The following is a 16,958-nucleotide window of genomic DNA, read 5'->3' on the forward strand; positions in this document are numbered from 1 at the left end:
TGAGGACCAAATTACAAAAGGTATTATAGAAGCTGAGGATCTAGAAGAGATATGATATTATGTCCTACTTAAAGTAGATTTATCATAAAAGTTTTTGAAAAGTTCTAGAAAGGGGAATGAGCAGGGTAATGGAGAAAAACCTCAACCCACCAAAGTACAACCAAAGAGATTTAAATCAGTTTCTAATAAATGATGAAGGCTCTCATATGGAATATTAGGTCTACAAAATCTAAACAAGCTTTTCATAGAGTTCAAATGCTTTATAATTTCCATAAGTTCACTTTTTATTAGACTATTAAACCTTTTCAAAATTCTACACATATTTACAAATAAAAGAAAAGAGTAAGGATGTCAGTGGCTACTTCTAATTTTAATGGTTAAATTTGTTTTATTACAAACTATGATTTTACTACTACTGTAGTGAAGGATACTGAGAAGAAACTAATATTACAATTACAACATCAAAGCCAGGCTCTGATATACTGGTAATTACCAACACAGTTGATGATTTTGACTATGAATAAATGTAAGTTCTTAAGCCACTTTTGGTAGGTTTGATAGTTTTTAGTCTATAGTGAAGGAAAATATGCTGAGGAAAGAAAGGAGATAACTTATGCTAAAAAAACCATGTAGATGAGAATTTAGACAGGCAGTAAAACCTCAGACAGACGACTGCCTTAAGTGTTAACCTAAAACAAAATGTCCTAGTTCAAGAATTTAAGTAATAAAGAAACTGATGGGCCATTGTACCTTTGATAGAATGTCACCTAGAGCATCGACCTTAAGCAGAATAAACCAAGTTAAGATTCTAAGTGATAAAAATGGATGGACCATCAGTGACTCGATATAACATTATCCAAGCCGTGGAGCTTATGTAGAATATTAACATATTTACTAGATAGCCACCAAGGAAGAATAAATGGGCCACCGCCTAGTGGATGGGAAATTGTAAAACCCCACAAAATTTTAATGAATTTATTTTTGACCCTCCCGCATGAGTAATATCATTTTTTAACTTGAATTATGACTAGAGATGTTAAAAGGGTGTTTTGGGAAAGTTTTTGAATTTTTGGAATAGGTTCAGGGCTATTTTGGGACAGTGAGTCAAAAAACCTCCACGTTATTGGCATGTCACGCTACTTAGCCTTTGCGATAAGGGTATGAAACAAATTCATATTGCTCATCCTTAGCTCAAAGTTTACATTGTGGCACTTATTTAATCATTATTCTCGTAATTTTAGTTTATGGATTTGAAATTATGTTGAGGGCTTTTGAGTGTCATTACTTGAATTGAATTTTTCATGATTTAAATATATTGTTTATACTTTAATTGATGATTTTTAAGGATGATTGGATGCATTGTTATGAGGATTGGAATGGTGAACATGGGTTTCCCCTAAATTGATGAATATTTTACTTGATAATGACATTAACCTCAACCCAATTATATGACTTTGGTTTTGAATATGAAATTTGCTTTATTTAACCTACCTTTGGAACACTGTATTGCATTAAAGGATAACTAGATAAGAAATAGTTTTGTAATTCCCTTGCTGGCCATGGTTTTGGATTTTAAATAGAACTTGAGAGTCTAATGGTTATATGGACTAGATTGACATAATTGAATTAGCTTGCAATAATATTGGTATAATGATAAAAAGTTGGTAAATCCTTTATAAAGACTACTGGGTTAATGGTTGGGTTTATGTGCAAACTATTTTAATTTGGGCTTAAAGGGAATTGTGTAGCTTACCTTGAAAGTCTACTCCCAGGGGAACCAACACTGGTAACCACATTTACCGGTGTGGGGTCTATATGACCATGTGTATGGATACACACTATATTTTGGATACACACTATATTTTGGATGGCTATCTCTTTATATATTTAACCTTTCCTTGATTCGTATGGCTAACATGCACTGAGGCCTTTCTAGTAGGGGAACTGGAACCATATAGCCCGTGGGTGCCTTTAGGATAGAGCAAACTTTACAATTCAGGATGATTGTTTAAACTCTCATGATCAAAACCCTTTTACCTATCCCAACATCCTATATATGTATATATAAATATCATGCATGTGATTTTGATTGGTTTTTTGTAATGGCATTATTTTATCCCTTTCACCTGAGTTATATAACAATGCTCGCACCACTGACCGTCCATGAATGCTGCATCATTTTATGATGTAGCGTATGAGGGCCTCTTTATTACTTCTATGTAGCTTTAGGTGATTTGGTACTCCTGTTGATCTGCTGTAAAGTGGTGAGCCTCCATCTTTCAGAAGGCTCGATTATTCCACATGTTTTTTTAATTTTTAAGTATCTCTTTTTGGATTCTTTTTGGTCATAGTTGGGGGCATGTCCTGGCTTAATTGGTATTCTAGTTTAGAGGGTTTTGTTGACAGTATTGGGATGTTTTGGGTTGTTTGTTTGACTCTTAGATTTTCTTTTGTTTTATCTATCTTTATTACTATTTTGGTTGGCTTCTATTTTTTATTTATGGTGCTTTTGAGTAAGGCCAAATTGGTAGTCTCTAGCCCTCGGTAGGCTTGAGATACCCATCATGGCTTGGCCCTAGTTTAGGTCATGATAATCTTGGTATAGATCACGGTTTAGGTTTACTGGGAATTCATAAAACCATGTCAAGTTTTATTTTATGTGTGTGAAGTACTCCACACTTATATGGGGGACGATATAAAACATTTAGGAATTTTTCCTTTCTTGTGTCACGTAGAGTCTCTAAGCTTGACTGTACTGCTTCACATAGGGTCCCATCTATCCCAACTAGTCCTTCTCGAGCTTCTTAGAATGGTGATATTCATGCCTAGATGTTCCAGGGAGATTTTTCTAATATGGGGTCCCATCAGTCTATTTATGTTCTTTCCCAATGGGTAGCATTGTAGTCTTATCAGTTTGATCACGTTGGTTATGTTGTTAGTTAATTTGAGGTCACTCGAGTGGGACAGAATTGATGTTGAATACCCTAACATTTATAAGCTCTAAGATTGAGAAGGATCCCCAAGGGTTTATTGATGAGATGGAGAAGATTTTCAAGGTGATGGATGCTACTAATTCTTAAGGTGTACAGTTTGTTGTCTGTCAGTTGAAAGATGTGGCTTGCCAGTGGTAAGAGAAGTGGGAAGAGGTGAGGGGTGATGATGCTAAGTGGGCAATATGGGATGAGTTTTCACATATTTTTCTAGATCACTTCTTTCCTCAAGAGTTGAGGAAATCAAAGGCAAAAGAATTTGTGAATTTAAAGAATGGTATGATGAGTGTTAAGGAGTATGCCTTGAAATTCCAGCTGCTGTCACTCTATGCTCCAGAGTTAGCATTCAATATGAGATCCAGAATTAGGAATTTCACTTCTGGTTAATCCCATGATTTGATATTGAAGTGTAAGTCTGCTATGTTGAATAATGATATCGACATATCTAAGTTGGTGATTTATATGCAACGGGTGGAAAATAAGAAGAAGAAGTAGGTGGAGATAAGAGAAATGAAGGGTAAGAAGTTTAGATATTCAGAGTAGGGTGTAAGTCAGTAGAACAATAGGGGAGATAGTAATAGTGGACCACGAAAATTAGGGAAATTTATATTTGACATCTGGTGCTCCTTTTCCTAAGCCTTTTGGTGATCATTGTTTTTAGACTAGCAGTGGTTCTAAGGCATAGGGTGCCAAGTCTTAGGTTAGTAGAGCTAAGTCAGCCCAACCTTATCCTCTTTGCCAATTTTATGGGCAACTTTACCATAGTTATTATGAGAACGGGAGGAATTTGTGTTTTAATTATGGTCAACCTAGTTATCTGTAGCCTAATTATCCAATATCTAAAGTTTCCATTGGAGCTAATAAGGTTTTGGTCTACATTTTTTGGCTCCTTCACCTAAGGGTAACACTTTAGGTAACAACACTGGTTGGAATCATTTCTATACCCTTGCTACTTGTTAGGAATCCGAGGCATCCCATGATGTTATCACTAGTATGTGATAGCTCTTCTCTCATGATGTTAAATGTTTGCTTGATCCATATTCTACCCTATCTTATGTGACCCTCTAGGTGGCTGTATACTTGGGTTTTGGTCCTAATATTATTTTCGATCCTTTTTCTATTTCTACTTCTGTGGGTGATTCTGATGTTTGTAAAAATATCTATAGGGGTTGTGTGGTGTCCCTCTTTCATTAAAATATATTAGTGGATTTGATAAAACTTGATATGGTGGATTTTGAAGTAATCTTGGGGATGGATTATCTTTATTCGTGCTATGTTTCTCTGGATTGTCGGGCCCAAAAGGCCAGTTTCATTTTTCTAATGAATCGGTGATTGAATAGGAGGGGAGTTCCTTAGTACCCAAAGGGAAGTTTATTTCTTATCTTAGAGCTCGAAAGTTGATTTCTAAAGGGTCTCTATATCATATAGTTTGGGTTAAGTATTCTAATGCTGAGAGTCCATCTTTGCAATTTATTCCTGTGGTTAATGAGATTTTTAAAGTTTTTCTAGGTGATCTTCTAAGAATTCCTCACAATAGGGAGATAGATTCTGGAATTGATCTTCTACTGGATACCCATCCTATTTTTATTTCTCCGATTCGAATGAACTAAAGGTGCTAAAAGAGTAGTTAAAGGATCTTCTTGACAAGTGTTTCATTTATTCTAATGTTTCTCCATAGGGTGCTCCTATACTTTTGTGCGAAAAACTGATAGGTTTCATTGGATGTGTATACACTATCAGCAACATAATAAGGTTACAGTAAAAAATAGGTATCCTCATTCTTGGATTGATGACTTATTCGATCAACTTTAGGGTACTGGGTGTTTCTCTAAGAATGATCTCTATTTGGGTTACCATCATTTACAAATTAGGGACGTTGATATTCCCAAGACTACTGTTCGGACATGCTATGACCATTATGAGTTTCTTATTTTGTCATTTAGGTTGACTAAAAATTTAATTGCTTTTATGGATCTTATAAATCCAGTATTTAGGAAGTTTCTGGATTTGTTTATTATAGTCTTCATTAATGACATCTTGGTGTACTATAAGAGTGAGGAGGATCATGCCAATCGCCTTCTAATTGTGTCATAGACTCTTAAGGAATAGAAATTGTATGCAAAATTTTCTAAGTGCAAATTTTGGCTAAGTGATGTGACCTTTCTTGGGCATTTTAGTTCTAGTGCGAGGGTCAAAGTGGATCCATGAAAAATTAAGGCAGTTAAGAAGTGGCCTAGACCCACTACTCCAATCGACATTAGGAGCTTCTTGGGTTTGGTAGGCTACTATAGAGGGTTTGTAGAAGTTTTTCATCTATTGTTACCCCGCTGATGAAGTTAACTCAAAAAAGTTTAATTTTTTGTGGTTCGATGCTTGTGAAGTAGTTTTAAGTAGTTGAAGGATAAGTTGATTTCTGCGCTAGTTTTGACCCTGCCCGAGGGTACTAATGGGTTTATTGTGTATTGTGATGCATTTTATATGGGACTGGGTTGTATTTTTATGCAACATGGTAAGGTTTTGCCTATGATTCTAAGTAGATTAAGGTTCATAAGAGGAATTACCCAACTCATGATGTAGAGTTGGCGGCTCTAGTCTTTGCTTTGAATATTTGGCACCATTATTTGTATGGAGTGTGTATGGATATTTATTCAAACCATTCGATCTTATAGTATGTGCTTACTTAGAAGGAATTAAACCTCAGGCAAAGGCGGTGGCTTGAGCTACTTAAGGATTACGATATGAGTCTGTACTACCATCCAGGTACAACTAATGTAGTTGGTGGTTTCTCTTAGTAGGTTGTCTATGGGAATTTTTTCTCACGATAATAAGGTGAAAAAAGGGTTGGTCAAGGATATCTATAGGTTGGATAACTTTGGAGTTTATCTCTTGGACTTTAAGAATGGAGAAGTGATTGTTCAGGAATGTGTTAAATCATCTCTTAGTGCTGAGGTCTAGGAGAAACAAGTTAAGGATCACATTCTTAGGCAGATTAAGCATGATATGTGTTTAAAAAAGGTTATGGATTTTTATATTGGGGGAGATATCATCTTCAGGTATCAAAAAAGGTTGTGTGTTCCTGATGTTTATAGTCTGTGGGAAAGAATTTTAACTAATGCTTATGTGTCCATATATAGAGTTCATCCGAGTTCAACAAAGATGTATTATGATTTGAAGGAAATCATCTAGTGGAATAATATGAAGAGAGATATGGCAAATTTTGTTGCTAAGTGGATAGTTTGTCAATAAGTCAAGGTAGAACATTTGAGACATGGTAGCATATCTCAAGAGATAGAGTTGCCGATGTGCAAGTAGGAGATGATCTTTATAGACCTCATTACAGGTCTTTTATGGTCAGACAATCAGTGTGATTTTATTTTTGTCATTGTGGATAAAATGACTAAGTCTGCTTGATTCTTGCCTGTGAGGACTAATTTCTCAGGAAAGAATTATGCTAAATTATTCATTCAGAAGATAGTCAAATTGCATGGAGCACAGTGTTTAGATAGATATATGTATTTCTCTTCTCACTTTTGATGCTCATTTCTAAAAGGTTTGGGTACTCAGGTGAACCTTAGTACTGCTTTCTACCCTAAAATGGATGGACAAGTGGAACAAATTATTCAGACTTTTGAGGGTATGCTAAGGGCCCGTGTAATTGACTTTGAGGGTCGTTAGGTAGACTATTTGCCTCTTATTAAGATTGCTTACAATAATAGTTACTATTCTAGCATCCAAATAGCTCCTTTTGAGGATCTTTATGGTAGGAGCTGGCGATCTCCTATTGGATGGTTAGAGGTGGGTGAGACTAGGTTATTTGGTCCTGACATGGTTCACCAACTTATGAAGAAAATGAATGTAATTAGAGAAAAATGTAAAGTACTCATAGTCGCCAAAAGTCTTATACTAATGTAATGCAGTGGGAGTTGGAGTTTGAGGTTAGCAATTAGATGTTCTTGAAGGTTTCTCCTATAAAAAGAGGTTATCAATTAGATGTTCTTGAAGGTTAGCAAAGTTAGGTGGATCAACTCGATTTGTAAATTCACTGTACTGAAGTAGTAAGCTTCCATTCGCTGGAAGACTTAGACATTTCATGAGATCTTATCTTAGATTAGAGTTGAGAGTTTCATTACATTAACATTATCATTGTCATTATTATCTTTCAGAGACGGGGACATGTCCAGACCAAGAATAGATTTTGATCTTTTGTTAGAAGGCTTTGATGTATTACTGTGGACTTGGGTGATGTTGATCGATTGTTTTGGTCGGTTAATGGTTATCGATTATAGACATGCCCTTTATTCCACGTGGGACTTGAGATACCCCTCATGGAAAGACCTTGGTTAGTATAGTGACAAAGATGGTATTAAAGCCTAGGTTTAGTGTTATTAAATATCCATTAAGTCATTTCAAGAAGAGTCTCTTTGATAGATGTATAGTGCGCCACACTTATAAGGGAGAGGCTATGAGGTATTTAGGAATTTTTTCCTTTCTTGTTGTTCTATTTCAAGAAATAGAATCAAAGGTATTAAATCTCCTCTAATTTTTATATATTCTATTTTTCAATCATGCCTCCAAGAAGATCTGATGCTCATGGAAACTCTTCTGTCCCGTTTGAGATAATATCGATGAAACTCATCTCTACTGTAGGAGTTCAGACCCAGTCAAGGGTCACTGCTTCTTATTGCCCTGAGGGAGCTCCACCAGTTCCCCTTATCCCTTATCAGGTACCCTAGGTTAGAGCATCTAATGTTGAGTTTCACCAGTCAATTTATTTGCTTACCTAGTTGGTGGCCTCCTAGATTGAATGTGTTGCTTCATCCTCCAAGGCCACTAGAGTTGGCCAACTTATGAGGTTGAGTCCTTCTACTTTCACTGGTTCTAAAGTTGAGAAAGATCCTTTAAATTTTGTTGATGAGAAGAAAAATATCTTTCATATGATGCATGGTACTGATGTGGAGGGTGTAGTGTCTGTAGCTTATTAATTGAAGGATGTAGCATACCAATGGTAAGAAAAGTGGGAATAGTCTTAGTGTGATTATGGTGATTTCTCTCTGTGGGATGACTTCTCTAGTGCTTTTCTTGATTGCTTCTTTCCTCAGGAGTTGAAGAAAGTGAAGGTTGAGGAATTCATGAATTTAAAGCAAGAAAGGATGATAGCAAAAGAGTATGCCTTAAAGTTTCATCAGCTGTTGCATTATGCTCCCGTGAAGTTTACCTTTAGGTTGTCTCATAAATTATCTTGGGTGTAAAGTTGACTTGTTGAACAAGGATATGGATATCTATAGATTTGTAGTGCATATGCAACAAGTGGAAGAAGAACAAAAAAATCAATTAGAGATAAGTGAAAGGCAAAATAAAAAGTTTCGCTACTCAGATCAAGATGAGAGTCAGCAGTAAGTGGTAGAGATGTTGAGAAGTGGTCTAAGAAGAAATAGGGAAGCTCTGGTTCTACTCTATGGCTAGTGCTCATTATCCAAAGCCTCCAGGTAATTGTTGTTCTAAGTAAGATAGTGGTTTAGAGCTCCAGGAGCCCAGTGTTAGGCTAGTGAGGCTCAGTAATCTCCCTTGTATCGTCCTTGCAGATTTTGTGGTCAGGTGCACCATGGTGTTTGTGAAGAGGGGATGAATAAGTGATTTAAATATGGTCAGATTGGTCATATGCAGAGGGATTGTCCTTCTAAGGTTACTTCTAAGGCAAATAAGATTTCTGTCGTTACTTTATCAACTTCCGCACCAAAAAGTGTTACATCTGCTTTGGGCTCCGGCACTGGACGAAATTGGTTGTACGCTTTTGCCACTTACCAGGATTCTGAAGCATCCACCGATGTTGTTACTACTATGCTCAAACTCTTCTCTCATGATGTATATTTCCTACTTGATCCCTATTGTGCTGTCTCTTATGCGACCCCTTATGTGGCTATCCATTTTGGCTTTGATCCTGAATGTATTTTGGACCTTCTCTCTGTGTCCACCCCAGTTAGTAACTCTATTACGGCTTAAAAGGTCTATTGGGGTTGTTTGATGTCGGTCTATGGTAGGGAGACCTTGGTGGATCTGATAGAGTTAGACATGTTAGACTTTGATGTGATTTTAGGAATGGCTTGGTTGCATTTGTTCTATACGTCTCTTAATTGTCAGACTTGAAGGGTCACTTTCCCTTTTCCAAATGAGCCGGTGATTGAATGGGAAGGTAGTTCCCTAATACCTAAGGAAAGGTTTATTTCATATCTTACAGCCTAAAAATTAGTTTTCAAAGGGTGCCTCTATAACTTAGTGCATGTTAAGGATTCTAGATCCAAAGGTCTTTGTTTGTAGCCTATCCCTGTGTTCAATGAATTTCTCAAGGTGTTTCCTGATGATCTTCTTGGTATTTCTCCAGATAGGGAAATTGATTTTTCGGATTGATCTTCTTTCAAACACTCACACTATTTTTTTCCCTCTTTACAAAATGAATCTGATTGAGTTGAATGAACTCATAGAGCAGTTGAAAGATCTTTTTGACAAGTATTTTATCTGTCCTAGTGTGTGCTCCTTTCTTTTTGTGCATAAGAAGGATGAATTTACTGCCAACTGAATAGGGTAACCATGAAGAATAAGTATCCCCTTTCGAGAATTTATGATCTGTTCGATCAACTCCAGGGTGCTAAGTTTTTTTCTAAGATTGATCTTCAGTCGGGTTATCATCAGTTGAAAATTAGGGTAGTGGATATCCCAAAGACTGTTTTTTGAACATGGTATGGTCATTTTGAGTTATTGGTGATGTCTTTTGGTTTGACTAATGCTCTAACAACATTTATGGATCTTATAAATTAGGTTTTTCATCAGTTCTTGGATTTGTTTGTGATTATCTTTATTGATGAAATTTTAGGGTACTCGAAGAGTGAGGTAGATTATGTTGATCACCTCTGCCTTGTGTTGCACACCCATAAAGAGCAATAATTGTGTGCTAATTCTCCAAGTGTGAGTTCTGGTTAAATGCTGTGACCTATATGGGTTATGTTGTTTCTAGTTAAGGGATCATGGCGGATCCACAAAAGGTTATGGTGGTTAAGAAGTGGACTAGACCCACAAAACTAACCGACATTCAGAGTTTTTGGGTTTAGCTGGTTATTATAGAAGGTTTGTGGAGAGTTCTCTTTTATTGCTGCTGATCTGAGGTGGATTTCTGCACCTCAGAGTTGTAATCCAGGCTTATTTAGCTTTGTTTTGATGACTTATTATTTACTTAATGTGCTAATAATGAAATAATTGATCATATAAGTGTTAAAGTACTTGATTGAAATTTTTAAGGTGTTTTTCAAAAAATTTTAAACTTAAATTGGTCACTTAAAGTCTAAACAAGAAAACTAGTGTTACTAGCTTGAGCTAGGTGTTGATCTAGTTGATCTCGATGGATTATAGTGTGTAAAAGGAGTTCATAATGGTATGATTGTATAAATATGTTTGAAACAACTTGTTTTTAATGTTTAAGGTTCAATTGAAACAACCCAAGAGTCAAAACCAAGTTAAAGATCAAAAGAGGTAAAACGAGTATTCTTACCTTAAGTTTCTAGTTCACCGTCTCGGATGTTGTGTCATTTTGAGCTCTAATTCGTGGTGTTTGATGATATAGGATGATTTTTGAGTTAAATATGATCATTTGTGGATGAAAAAAATGCTGGAAATCAAGTGGAAACAACACCACAAGGCTTGGAATGGATGGAAAAAAGCAAAGGACAAGATTTGACGTAAAACGGACCCCTTGGAGTTTACTAGCCCATCCCAGGGCTTATCCACTACTATGGGGTTCATTCCAAACATTGGGAGATTCCTAAGGAACCCGAAATAATGTGTATCTACTATTATAGTGCATCACTCACCCTAGGTACTGCGATAAGTGGCACAATGCGGACCCATGTCAACATCGGTAAGATTGTCCTCCTATAAATAGGACACTTGAACTTGATGCAAAACACCTTGGAGGACTTGGAAACTTGGACGTAGGCTGTAAAACACTTCAATAGGGATTTTTATTCTTTACTTTAGTTTTTTTATGGATTTTATCATGTATCTATCATGATTACAGTTATGTCCATAAGAGGCTAAAAGCCTCTTTTCCGGTGTTTAGGCCAAGAACATGAACACTTTTTCTATGAATTGATTTGGTTTTTATTGTTTATCATTATTTTTTGTCTATTTTTCCTTTTTATCACTATTTTTAGGATTATATACCCTTAGAATATATCCATAGTCAACTTGTGAGCCCGAGAGGAGGAACAAGAAGATAGTCTGTGGAGATGAATAGAGTAGGATTATAATCTTCTATAGAAAGATGTTGTTATTTGCACTTAGGATAAGAATATACCTAAGTTGCCCATTTGGTTCATTATGGGATGTAATATAAATGTATTTAGCTTATCTTTCACATCCCTGCTCAACATTGCAGTTGTGGGTCTAAGTTAGGTAGGTGATTAAAGGCTTGAGAGACCATGAAAATAATATCAACCCCATAAATAAATAACCAAGATAAGTAACCTGATCAATAAAGTTTAATAGCACAGTCTGATTGTTCGCAGAGCCTTAACCCTGGGTTTCTCCTAATTGATTGTCCAAGCATTTTACTTTACAACATTGTTTACTTTACTTTTAGTTTACAACTCTAAAACTCTTTCGATTATTTTTACACCACTTTATTTTCAATAGTGAACTAGAATTGGATAGTTGCTTGACATAAGTCCCTGTGGGATTGTATTTAGCTTTATTTAAGGCTATTGTATTACTTGGTAAGACCACATACATTTGTGTGCACGCTTAGGTGCAAAAACTACCCCATTGACTAAGTTGACTTAGAAGAAGGTGAAATTTTTATGGTCTGATGGCTATGAGGGTAGTTTTGAGAAGCTAAAAGATAAGTTGACTTTGGCTCCGATCTTGACTTTACCTGAAGGCACTGATGGTTTTATTATCTATTGTGATGCATCTCAGGTGGGACTGGGTTGTTTCTTAAAGCAACATATAAAGGTGGTGGCTGCTTATGTTTCAAGGCAACTGAAAGTTCATGATAAGAATTATCTGGCACATGATTTGGAATTATCTTACTTGCAGATGGATGGGAAAGCAAAAAGTATAATTCAAGCTTTGGAAGATATGCTTCAGGCTTGTGTTTTTTATTTTTGTGGTAGTTAGGTTGACCATTTTCCTCTCATTGAATTTTCCTTAAACAATAATTTTTACTCTAGCATTGGTATGTCTCTATTTGAGGCCTTATATAGTAAGAGGTTTAGGTCTTCTATTGGGTGGTTTAAGGTCAGTGAAAATAAGTGATTTGGTCCTAATTTGGTTCACCATGCTATGGATGTGGTAAAGGTGATTTGAGATAGACTTAAGGCCACCCAAAGTTGTGAAAATTCCTATGCAGATGTGAGGTGAAAGAAGTTGGAGTTCATTATCGGTGATTGGGTGTTCTTGGAGATGTCTCCAATGAAGGGGGTGATCTATTTTGTTAAGAAGGGAAAACTCATTCCCCATTATGTTGGTCCACACTTGGTCTTGAAAAGGGTTGGTAATTTTTCATATGAATTGTAGTTTCCCTCTAGTTTGAGCTCAATTCATTTGTCATTTCTTTTTTTGATCTTGAGAAAGTGTGTGTGTGATCCTTCTATTGTTGTTCCTTTGCAGGAGGTAGGTACTTTGGATTCCTTGTCTTATGTGGAAGTCCTAATTGAGATTTTGGATTGGTAAGTCCATTGGTTGCAAACCAAGAATGTGGCATTAGTAAAAGTTCTTTGGAGAAACCAAAAGGTTCAAGAAGCTACATAGGAAGCCAAGGAGGACATAAAGTCCAAGTATCCATTCTTGTTTCCCGTTCTGAATAATCGGTCTTGAGGTATGTATATTTCTTAGTATTTCTATTTTTTGTCTTTGTTAAAGGCAAGTGTGGGTGTGTGTAGTCAAATCATGCTGATAAATGACCTGTCTTATCATTCGAGGATGAATGATCCTAAGGGCGAGTATGTAATGCCCTGAGTTTTCGGTCCTTGAAAATTTCAAAAAATTTATCAGAACTGTTAGTCCCTGCATGGTTTGTGTTTAAATGGTGGTTTTAAAATTAATTGATGCATAGGATTGGTGAATACACTAAGGGATTGTGATTTCCCCTAACTTGTGACTTTTGAAGTGGTTATGACCAGACCTCAACCACTATTGTGGAATTGGGTTTGAATATGAAAAGTATTCCTATGGAACAACTCTTGAACTATTATATAATTTGAAGAGTCAATAAAGTATAATGATTTTGAATTGAACCTTATGGGGTTGTGTAAGTCCCCAAGTTAATGTATAATTTAACCAAAGGGGATTGTGAATTCCCCCAAGTGATGATAATTGGTGTGGCATGTTGATGTTACCTTACAAGTGTAGTTGGTATGACGATACCAACAATTTATGCCTTAATGTGTAATGTAGTTCAATGAATAGGAATGTGTGATACTTATTTTAATTGGGCTTTAATGGGGATTGTGTAGCTGAGTTGTGAAAGTGGAGGTCCCAAGGGACCTACACTGGAAATCACGATTGCCGATGCAGGGGTGTATATGAATGGGTGGTTTGAATCCCCCTTATTGTTATCACATAATTGTGAGGTTCGAGTCCTCTACATTTTATCACATGATTGGTTGCTTGTGTCACCTTGTATGCTGGGATGTTTGAGTGCCCCATTGTACAAATGTATAGCTTCTGGTTCTTATAGCCACACACACTATGGCCCTACCAGTTGGGGGAGAGTTGGGCCTATATAGCCCTTGGGTTCCATCTTATGTTATGATATTGAGCTACACAATCCATGCTAAAGTTTTAAAGTACATATTAATCCTTGTTCCCTATCCCTGCACGTGATGCATATTTATATATTTGCATATGATTATGTGCATTGGATTTTTACTGATTTTGAAGTGCTGATTATAGCATTATTTTGATCCTTAACTCCGAGTTTCATGCTAGTTTCCACCCCACTAACCTTCTACGGATGCTATATACTAATGCGATGCAGACATCAAAGATACTTCTACTTTTCCTGTGCAAAGTTATGTGGATCAACTCGGTTTGTCGGTTCACTGCGGTAAAGTGGTGAGTTTCCATTCTCCAGAACAATTAGGCATTTCATCAGATCTTATCATAGTTTATAGTTGAGAGTTTCATTATCATTAATATTATTATTGTCATTGTCATCTGTTAGAGTCGGGGACATGTCCTGACCAAAATTGGTTTTTGGATCTTTTGTTAGAAGGCTTTGTTAGATTATATGGACTTGGGTGATGTTGCTCGGTCGATGGTTATCGGTTATAGATATACCCCTTTTTCATTAAATTTATCTTGTTATATGTTCAGAATTAATCTGACTTTGGGGATATTTTGTTGTTTGATTAGGTACACAAGGGTAGTCTTCGGTCCGTGTAGGACTTGAGATACCCATCATGGTCAGGCCCTAGTTTGGGTCATGAGATATGGACTAGTTTGGAAGAATTGAATTAGCTTGCAAGCATATTGGTATGACGATACAAATTTGGTAAATGCCTTAATAAAGAATCCTAGATTAATTGTTAGGTTTATGTGCAAACTATTTTAATTTGGGCTTAAAGGGAATTATGTAGCTCACTCTGATGGTGGAGTCCCAGGAGGAACAAAACTGGAAACCATATTTGGCGACGTGGTGGTCTATATAACCGTGTGTATGGATAACACTATATTTTGCATGGATATCGCCTTAGTGTCTTTAGCCTTTCCTCAATTCGTATGGCTAACTACACTAGGGCCCTTTTAGCAGGGGGAACTGGATTCATATATACTGTGGATGCCTTTAGGATGGAGCAAGCTTCACAGTTAAGGTTAATAGTTTAAAATCTCATGTTCATGACCCTTGTCCCTATCCGACATTCTATATATATATATATATATATATAAATGTTGTGAATGTGGTTATGACTATTTTTTGCAATGGCATTATTTTATCCATTCCCTCATGTTACATGCCAGTGCTTGCCCTACTGACCTTCCCTGGATGCTACATCATTTTATGATGTAGGGTTCAAGGGTTTTTTATTGCTTCTATGCAACGTTAGGTGATTTGATATGATTTGTCCCACTTATAAGGCCCCACTTAAATTAAAAATAATAGTTGTACATTATTTTAATAAAGTACAATTTGCTAAAAATCATCAAGTCTTTACTTATTTCTTAAACACCGTGCCCTGTCAAACTATGACACATAAAATGCGATGGAGGGAGTAGTTAATGTTGTAGTGTGAATAGCCAACTTAGGGAAATTATTGAGTTGTGACTTTTTATTACTTGTAGGATGAGATAATTTGAGTAAATATCATCTAATTAGGTTGATAAATGATGTTGCCCAAGATTACATCCCCAAGAGGTAAAATGCGGTCGTTGTCAAATATATAATCCAACAAAGGTTGGGGTCTAACCCACTGAGAATAGAACGAATCTTTATCACGAACTTGCTAATGTAGCAAAAAATGTAAAAAAGTAAATGGGGGGATTTTGTGAGAACAGTAATAGTAGTAATAGATATTGATTGCTTAAGGTTGAAATCAATATGAGATAAATACTAGGAATGTGTTCCCTCTGACTTCCTTACTCTGTAGAATTATCGTGCCAATCCAACTCTCCTGAAGCCTTTCATGTACAATATGATAAGATATGTATCATAAACTATCTTGTGAATGCCTTTGGTGAATTTCACTCATCACCTTTTGAGTCTTAGAGTGTCAGATTGCTAGCCCTTGTCCTGGATCCTAAATCAATTATTATCTTTTGGGTCTCAAGTTAATTAGATAAAGGTTGATAGCTTCAATAATTATTACGATCTTCTTTTCCTAATATCAACCTCTCTTGTGGAGATGGTGTCGAATACATGCAGGTTCTTAACTTCTGCAGTCATTAATAAAGCAATCAAACAGAAGAAAATCACAATACAGGCAAAATATCAATCGAGAATGACTTTGCACTTCATATTCTTAGTTATTCAATAAGGGTTTCCACAACCCTAGTTAGGGGGTTTAGCTGACCATGTTTGAAAGAACATCCGTTGAGTTTGTAGAAGAAAGCATATGAATAATCTTACAATTATTGAAGAATAAAAACCAGAATCTTAAATCAATATCTAACTGTAAAAACGAAGAACAATGGATTCCAAGATTAAAAGTCAAATCTCAAAATCAATATGGTGTTGTAAGTATAAAAAGTGCATAAACTAATACAAAAACATACAAGGGGTATTTATAGTTGAACTAGAAAACCTAAGAATACTATCATAAATGAATTAGGAAAAAAATGTAGGCAGTGGTAGTGCCTCAGACAATGACTCATCTAGACTGACGATGACTCATTGTCAGCTCCGTATTCTGTCGTCTATGCTCCTTGGTGATGACTCATCACGTCTCCCTATGAGCCATTGTCCAGACTCATTGCCTCTCCAATAAGTTTTCAGCTCTCAAATCTTTTCTCTAAATACTCAAAACGGTCAACACGATAAGTCATAATCAAATCCTACAACTTGTCACCAACATAGTCTCCACTAAGATCATACTTGTATGCTTTCAGGACTTTGTCTCAACTTTGCTTAGAACGATCATCCCTACAACTCGTAGTCGAATCGTATGAGTCATAGCTAGTATGAACTTTATTCCTATCTCAAATTTCTTCACTATTTATTCTATGGCTTTGGATGACGAGACGTAGCATAACCCAATGACTCGTTGTCCAAGCATAGACTTCAATTTTTGGAGTTTTTTTCTTCCTTTATTTCTTTTACTCACTTTCGACCTTGTTTTCCCACAAAAAAACACAAATCACATTACATCTAACAAAAAGGGCCTAAGTACTTACATATTTTTTGGTTTTAAGCATCAAAAGTGTCATGAAACTATGACACATCAACACCCAAAACATAGAACATTTACATGTCCTCCGGCAACT

This window comes from Capsicum annuum, chromosome 3 (genome assembly GCF_002878395.1).
Source record: "Capsicum annuum cultivar UCD-10X-F1 chromosome 3, UCD10Xv1.1, whole genome shotgun sequence".
NCBI lineage: Eukaryota > Viridiplantae > Streptophyta > Magnoliopsida > Solanales > Solanaceae > Capsicum > Capsicum annuum.